The sequence below is a fragment of the Sapajus apella genome, unplaced genomic scaffold (assembly GCF_009761245.1).
Source record: "Sapajus apella isolate SASKATOON/1434 unplaced genomic scaffold, GSC_monkey_1.0 scaffold3801, whole genome shotgun sequence".
Classification (NCBI taxonomy): Eukaryota; Metazoa; Chordata; class Mammalia; order Primates; family Cebidae; genus Sapajus; species Sapajus apella.
The window spans coordinates 1-6,556 of record NW_022440727.1 but is presented as its reverse complement, the minus strand read 5'-3'; the positions used below and the strand labels follow the sequence as shown (position 1 = coordinate 6,556).

The 6,556-nt window shown below is 43.2% G+C and overlaps 1 long non-coding RNA gene across 2 annotated transcripts; it reads left to right on the top strand.

Moving 5' to 3' along the window:
* Positions 1 to 988: 988 nt before the first annotated feature.
* LOC116547614 lies at positions 989 to 5,658 on the top strand. Of its 2 annotated transcripts, none has more exons than XR_004267119.1 (3): positions 989 to 1,101; positions 1,313 to 1,381; positions 5,146 to 5,658. It is a non-coding gene; the product is annotated as an uncharacterized LOC116547614 (long non-coding RNA). The 2 variants fall into 2 exon arrangements; XR_004267118.1 differs by lacking the exon at positions 5,146 to 5,658 and adding an exon at positions 4,807 to 5,091.
* The last annotated feature ends 898 nt before the right edge of the window (positions 5,659 to 6,556 follow it).

The window sequence follows — 6,556 nt, the reverse complement described above, 5'->3', positions numbered from 1 at the left end:
CCTCCCAAAGTGCTGGGATTACAGGCTTGAGCCACCGCGCCCGGCCTAGATAAATTTATGAATAGCAGTTACTCTTTCGTGGGACTTTCCATAAACATACAAATTGTATTTGAAAAAAATTATATGATAACGGGTCTATTCCTCACACTTTAAAAAGTTACCTTTCAACTATATCCTCTCCCTTACACTACTCTCCACGTATCAACGTTTGATTAGTCACTTCATTAACATAACTTTGGACTAGTTTAAAGTAGTGAGGGGTAACGTTTTCGAACACTGAAGGCTGCTAACTTTCCACTTTAGCAATTTAGGTTTTATCATCTGTTCTGGAACAACTGGATGCACTTACCTATTGTGAGGTCGTGAACAGGCTGGAACCGCTTATCTGTAAACTGCAGGAGGAGACATGACTTCCCCACACCTGAAAGTGAAAGAAGCACGCTCCGTGTGTCACGCAACCCTGCAACACCTTCCAGGATCTGGACTTCCCAGACCAGGGAAGGGGGCTCTCCGAGCCCCGCCCCTGGCCGTCCCGAATCGCCCGCCTGTCTCGAATTGCCCAGCCCACTAAGTGAGCCCCGCCCCCGCCACCCAATTAGAGAGCTTCAGATTCCCGCCCCAGCCTTGAAGGCGGACCACCTGCGGGTTACCTGTGTCTCCGATGATGATGTACTTGAAGAGATAAGCATAAGTCATGGTCTCGATTCCTCTGGGTTCCGGGTCCGCCCGAAATCTACAGCCACTTACCTCCGACCTCTCTAGCCACTCAATCTACCGATCTCCTTTTTTTTTCCCCCCTCCCCCACTCTCCGGCTCCTCTAGCCCAGATCACGTCTCTATTGCTCTCCCCAGAAATCCTCCTTAGGTCAGGAGTACCCAAAGCTACCTCCAGGGACGCCTCTAGCACTTCTACGTGCCATTATCCCACCAAGCTCCAGGGGGCGACAGCCCAGCGCCTGACTCGCTGCAGCCGCACTGTGCTCCTTCCAATCAGCAGAGAGTAACGCACGTACTTGCGGAAGTGACGGCAGTTCCGTGTCCAGTGGGGCGGTGGGAGCGATGAGGGTCTGAGTCGGTGGTAGCCGATGTGTGAAGATGGAGGTAGGAACCTGATCGCTTAGAAGCCTAGCGAGAGAACGCGGCCGACCGGGTTGAAGCAGAGACGGGAAGCCGGGCGGAGAGGCGACTGAAGGGAGAGGAGAGAGAGCGGGGTTTGGGGAGTGTTGTCAGAATGTCGGGGTCAGAAGCCGTCGCTCCCGGCTAACTCCCTGCTCCCTCTAACTTATCCCCGCGGCTTTCTTTTGGTTTCCAGTTTCCCGGAGGAAATGACAATTACCTGACGATCACAGGGCCTTCGCACCCCTTTCTGTCAGGGGCCGAGGTGAGCAAGAGCTGCCGACGCCGCGTGGGGAGAGGGCCTGAGGCGGCGGTGGGGTAGGGTGGTGGAGAGGAGAGCACGGACTCCAGAGACGTGGGCTGGGAACCAAGGGCCGCAATTGGTTTTTAGAGAAAAGTGGCAGCTGCTTCTAGAGCCTGTGGGGACTATCTGGGGAAGTTCTTGGAAGTTGCTGTCATCAGAAAAGCAGGATACTGGAAAGAAATAACTTGCTTAAAGAGGAAAGTTATTCTGGATTAGAAGACAGTGGAATTGTCTCCTTTCTTTGGGGAGGAAATAACTACAACAATCTTGAGTGGTCCCAGTAGGAAGAAAATTTTTCAGCTGAAGAAATTGGGGTAAGGGGAAGAGCTTACCTAGCAGAGGGTTAACCGTGGACAACATGTGTTCATTCTTGAAACGAAGTCTGTTAAAGGGGTCTTTTAAATTTTATTTTATTTAAATTTCCTACTTTTTTTTTTTGAGACGAGAGTCTCGCTCTGTTGCCAGGGTGGTGTGCAGTGGCGCGATCTCGGCTCACTGCAACTTCCGCCTCCCGGGTTCAAGTGATTCTCCTGCCTCAGCCTGCCTAGTAGCTGGGATTACAGGCATGCGTCACCACGCCGGCTAATTTTTGCATATTTAGTTTATTTAGTATATTTAGAGTTTATTTAGTATATTTTAGTATATTTAGAGATGTGGTTTCACCATATTTGCAGACTGGTCTTAAACTCCTGACCCCAGGTGATCCCACCCCCCTCGGCCTCCCAAAAGTGATGGGATTACAGGTCTGCGCCACCGCGCCCGCCTAAATTTCCACTTTGATGAAAATTTTGTGGTTACCTTTACGTACACAGGTCAGCTTGTTTTGCTAATACCAGGAGGAAGGGAAATAGCTGCTAGAGAACATAAAAAGAGTTGAGTACGACATGTGTTTCAGTTTGCCAGTGACTTAACTTTGGGCAGAATACTTCATCTTTGTATGTCACAGTTTCCCCAGCTGTCGAACAGCTGTAATAATAGTCTCTTATGATGTTTTAAAATAGAATTAAAGGTTATGATGAAGCTCTGAACTATTAGTGAAAAAATTTTGGTGAAATACTGTCATAGAGCCTGGCCCGGTGGCTCACGCCTTAATCCTAGCACTTTGGGAGGCCGAGGCAGGTGGGTCACATGAGGTCAGGAGTTCAAGACCAGCCTGGCCAACATGGTGAAACCCGTCTCTGCTAAAATACAAAAATTAGCTGGGTGTGATGGCGGGTGCCTATAATCCCAGCTACTTGGGAGGCTGAGACGGGAGAATTGTTTAAACCCAGGAGATGGTGGTTGCAGTGAGCCAAGATCGCGCCATTGTACTCCAGCCTGGGCAGCTGAGTGAGACTCGTCTCAAAAAAAAAAGGAAAGAAATATTGTCATAATATAGATATGTATCACTTGTTTAGGGGAGGCAAAAGAGAAAGGTGGAACGGACAAAAATTTCTGTCTTTGAGAAAATGAAGTTTTGAACCATCTGCTATTTTTTGAGGATTTTTATATTTATTTTCAAAACTGGTGTGGACCATTTGCATCAGTTTTTTTGTACCAAGAATTGTCATGGCTGTCTCATGGGCTTATCCTATAATCCTAATGTTTTCATGGATGAAAATTGGGTTGATAAGGAGCAGTTGCTAGTTTAAATTTTTTTTTTTTTTTTTTTTTTAGACAGAGTCTCCCTGTAGCCCAGGCTGGAGTGCAGTGGCACAGTCTTGGTTTACTACAGCCTTTGCCTCCCAGGCTTAAGTGATTCTCCTGCCTCGACCTCCCAAAGTAGCTGGGACTACAGGCGTTTGAGAGCAGGCCCAGCTAATTATTATTATTATTATTGTATTTTAGTAGAGATAGGGGTTTCGCCATGTTGCCGAGGCTGGTCTTGAACCACTGGCCTCAAGTGATCCACCCACCTCAGCTTCCCAAAGTGCTGTTACAGGCGTGAGCCACTGTGCCTGGCGCTAATTTAACTTTTTTTGTTGGTATTATTATTCTCATAAGCAGGGTAAATGTAAATCTAGTATGCAGCAAACTTATAAGTGATATAAAACTAAAATCTGGGCCCACCACAGTGGCTCATGCCAGTAATCCCAACCCTATGGGAGGCTGACGCGGGAGAATTGTTTGAGCCCAGGAGTTCTAGACCAGGTTGGGCAACGTGATGAAACTCTGTCTCTATTTAAAAAATAGTAGTAATTAATTTATTAAAATTGCCGGGCGTGTGGTGGCTTACGCCTATAATCCAAGCACTTTGGAGGCCAAAGGTGGGCGGATCACCTGAGGTTGGGAGTTCAAGACCAGCCTGACCAACATGGTGAAACCCTGTCTTTATAAAAATAAATAAATAAATAAAATTATTAAAATAACAGCTAAAATCTGCTTGGTGCTTTGCACTCCCAGTTGCCAGTTTTTTGTGAGTGGGATCTCCATTTTTTTTTTTTTTTTTTTTTTTGAGACGGAGTTTCACTCATGTTACCCAGGCTGGAGTGCAATGGTGTGATCTTGGCTCACCGCAACCTCCGCCTCCTGGGTTCAGGCAATTGTCCTGCCTCAGCCTCCTGAGTAGCTGGGATTACAGGCACGCACCACCATGTCCAGTTAATTTTTTTGTATTTTTAGTAGAGACGGGGTTTCACCATGTTGACCAGGTTGGTCTCGATCTCTTGACCTCGTGATCCACCCGCCTCGGCCTCCCAAAGTGCTGGGATTACAAGATCTCCATTTTTAAATTTCATTATTTGAGTGTTGAAAATCTCACATTGGACTTAAACCTACATGAAAGTGCCAATTTCTCCTCAGTCAGGTCTCCACAGTTTAAATTTTGTTATTTAGAGTGGTATTATAAATTTTACATTGGCCTCATTCATGTGAAAGTCCATGTTAAAATTATACAAGTAGCTTTCAAGTTTACCCACTGTTTTTAATTCTCTACCCCTTTTATGAAGAGGTAACCACATAAAAAGTGATTCCTTTCATCTTACCTCATGATCCACTTGGCTTGGCCTCCCAAAGTGCTGAGATTACTAGCCACTGTGCCCGGCATTAATTCATATTTTTAAATGAGGGTCAAGAATAGGCAAAACTGAACTGAACTGTCAAAATAGTGATACCTGTTGTGAAGGGATCAAAATAGTGATACCCGTTGTGAAGGGAAGGAAGTATTCACTGGAAAGGGGCACAAGGAAGTGTTCTGCATCTTTGATCTGGATAGTGATTACTGGATGTTTGCATATGTAAAAAATCCATTGACCTATATACTTAAAATTTATGTACCTTACATAAGCTATATATCAATGAGATAAGAAATAGTAATTTCAAAAGAGTAGCTGTCTAGAGATAATATTGCCTGAGATAGGAAAGTTCTTTATCATCTGAAGGCAATTTAATCTGTTTTACTTTTTCAGGCTGGCTCTTATATACTGGTGTTATGCTTAGAGCACACTGGGGAAATAATTAGGCATAAAGGTACCTATTCTTCATTAGGAAAAGTAGTACCTATAACATATAACTAGTTCATTATTTCATGGTAAATAGGTAAAATTTTCACTACATCAGTTTTTAGAATAGTTATTTCATTGACCCATAGTACCAGTGTGTTGTTGAATAAATAGGTGTTGGATTAAAATAAATTTATCTAAAATAAATTATACAATAAGCTAAAGAAATAATAGATTGTGTGTTTTGGTATCAGAGAATAAAAAAAGGGAGGGAAATGGTATTTTTGATTTTTTTTGGCTCTCTAGATATGTAAGCATCTTTGCTTATAAACTGTAATTCCCAAACCAGCCCCTCCCTCCAAATGGCCCAGGAATTGGACAGAGAAAGAAAGGAAAGCTAAGTTAGAAGGTAACTGCATATCATGTTCCTGTTTTCTCCTTCTGTGTCCAAACCACTTCTTTCTAATATTTGCTACCGTTTTAGCTTTGTTTTATATTTAACAGTCTAGAGTGTGAAGAGTGTGATCTGGTTATGTAATAGATTCAGTAAAATAAAATAACTTTAGATATTCATTATTGGATTTTACCCATAATTTTATAGATCATTTGTAGTGAAAGTTTTTAGTGAATCTCTGTTTTTATGATAGCATGTGGTTTACCCTTATTTTTTTTATCCTCTGTATTCTTGATAATTGCAGTTATCTAACTAGTCATTAAAGGAAGAAATAAAACAGAACCTAGAAAACCACCGTGAAAGCCATAGGTACTGAATAACAAAGCTTTTCCACATCCCAAGGGGTTGCGTATAGAAAGAATACCTTGTTGGCCGGGCGCGGTGGCTCACGCCTGTAATCCCAGCACTTTGGGAGGCCGAGGCGGGTGGATCACGAGGTCAAGAGATCGAGACCATCCTGGTCAACATGGTGAAACCCCGTCTCTACTAAAAATACAAAAAATCAGCTGGGCATGGTGGCACATGCCTGTAATCCCAGCTACTCAGGAGGCTGAGGCAGGAGAATTGCCTGAACCCAGGAGGCGGAGGTTGCGGTGAGCCGAGATTGCGCCATTGCACTCCAGCCTGGGTAACAAGAGTGAAACTCCGTCTCAAAAAAAAAAAAAAAAAAAAAGAATACCTTGTTGATCCTACATAATGGAATCTCTCCATGTCTAACTTTTTTTTATCATTGTTCAGTTCATTTTATGTAGCCATGTCTAATGTTTTAGTGTACAAGGAGAGTATTCAGATGGTTTATGAGGAGTAGTCACTTGTAGAACACTGGTCCCTTGTTTTGGATATGAATTTTTATCATTTTGGGGTCCTCATTAACAAGTACTATCATTTTTTAATATTCTGACAAAGTTGCTGTTTCGTAAGCAAAAAGGATAGGCATCTTGCTTTGCCAAAGCAATCTGTATCTTAAAAAACTTGGCCACTACTATTTTACTGTTAGTCTAGTATAGTAAATGTTTCCTTTGATCCTTCTTTTTGTTCCTATAACTTTTTTCTTTGTACGAAAATTTGGTAAAAATCTTCGTACCCTCTACCTAAAAAAATGCTCATGTAAACCTAAACTGAAGTATCATGAAGAATCATGGACTGGAAGTTAAAATTTCCACACAATAACCAAAATTATGGTCCAGACACAATGGCTCACACCTGTAATCTAGAACTTTGGGAGGCCAAGGTGGTAAGATCAGTTGAGATCAAGAGCTCAAG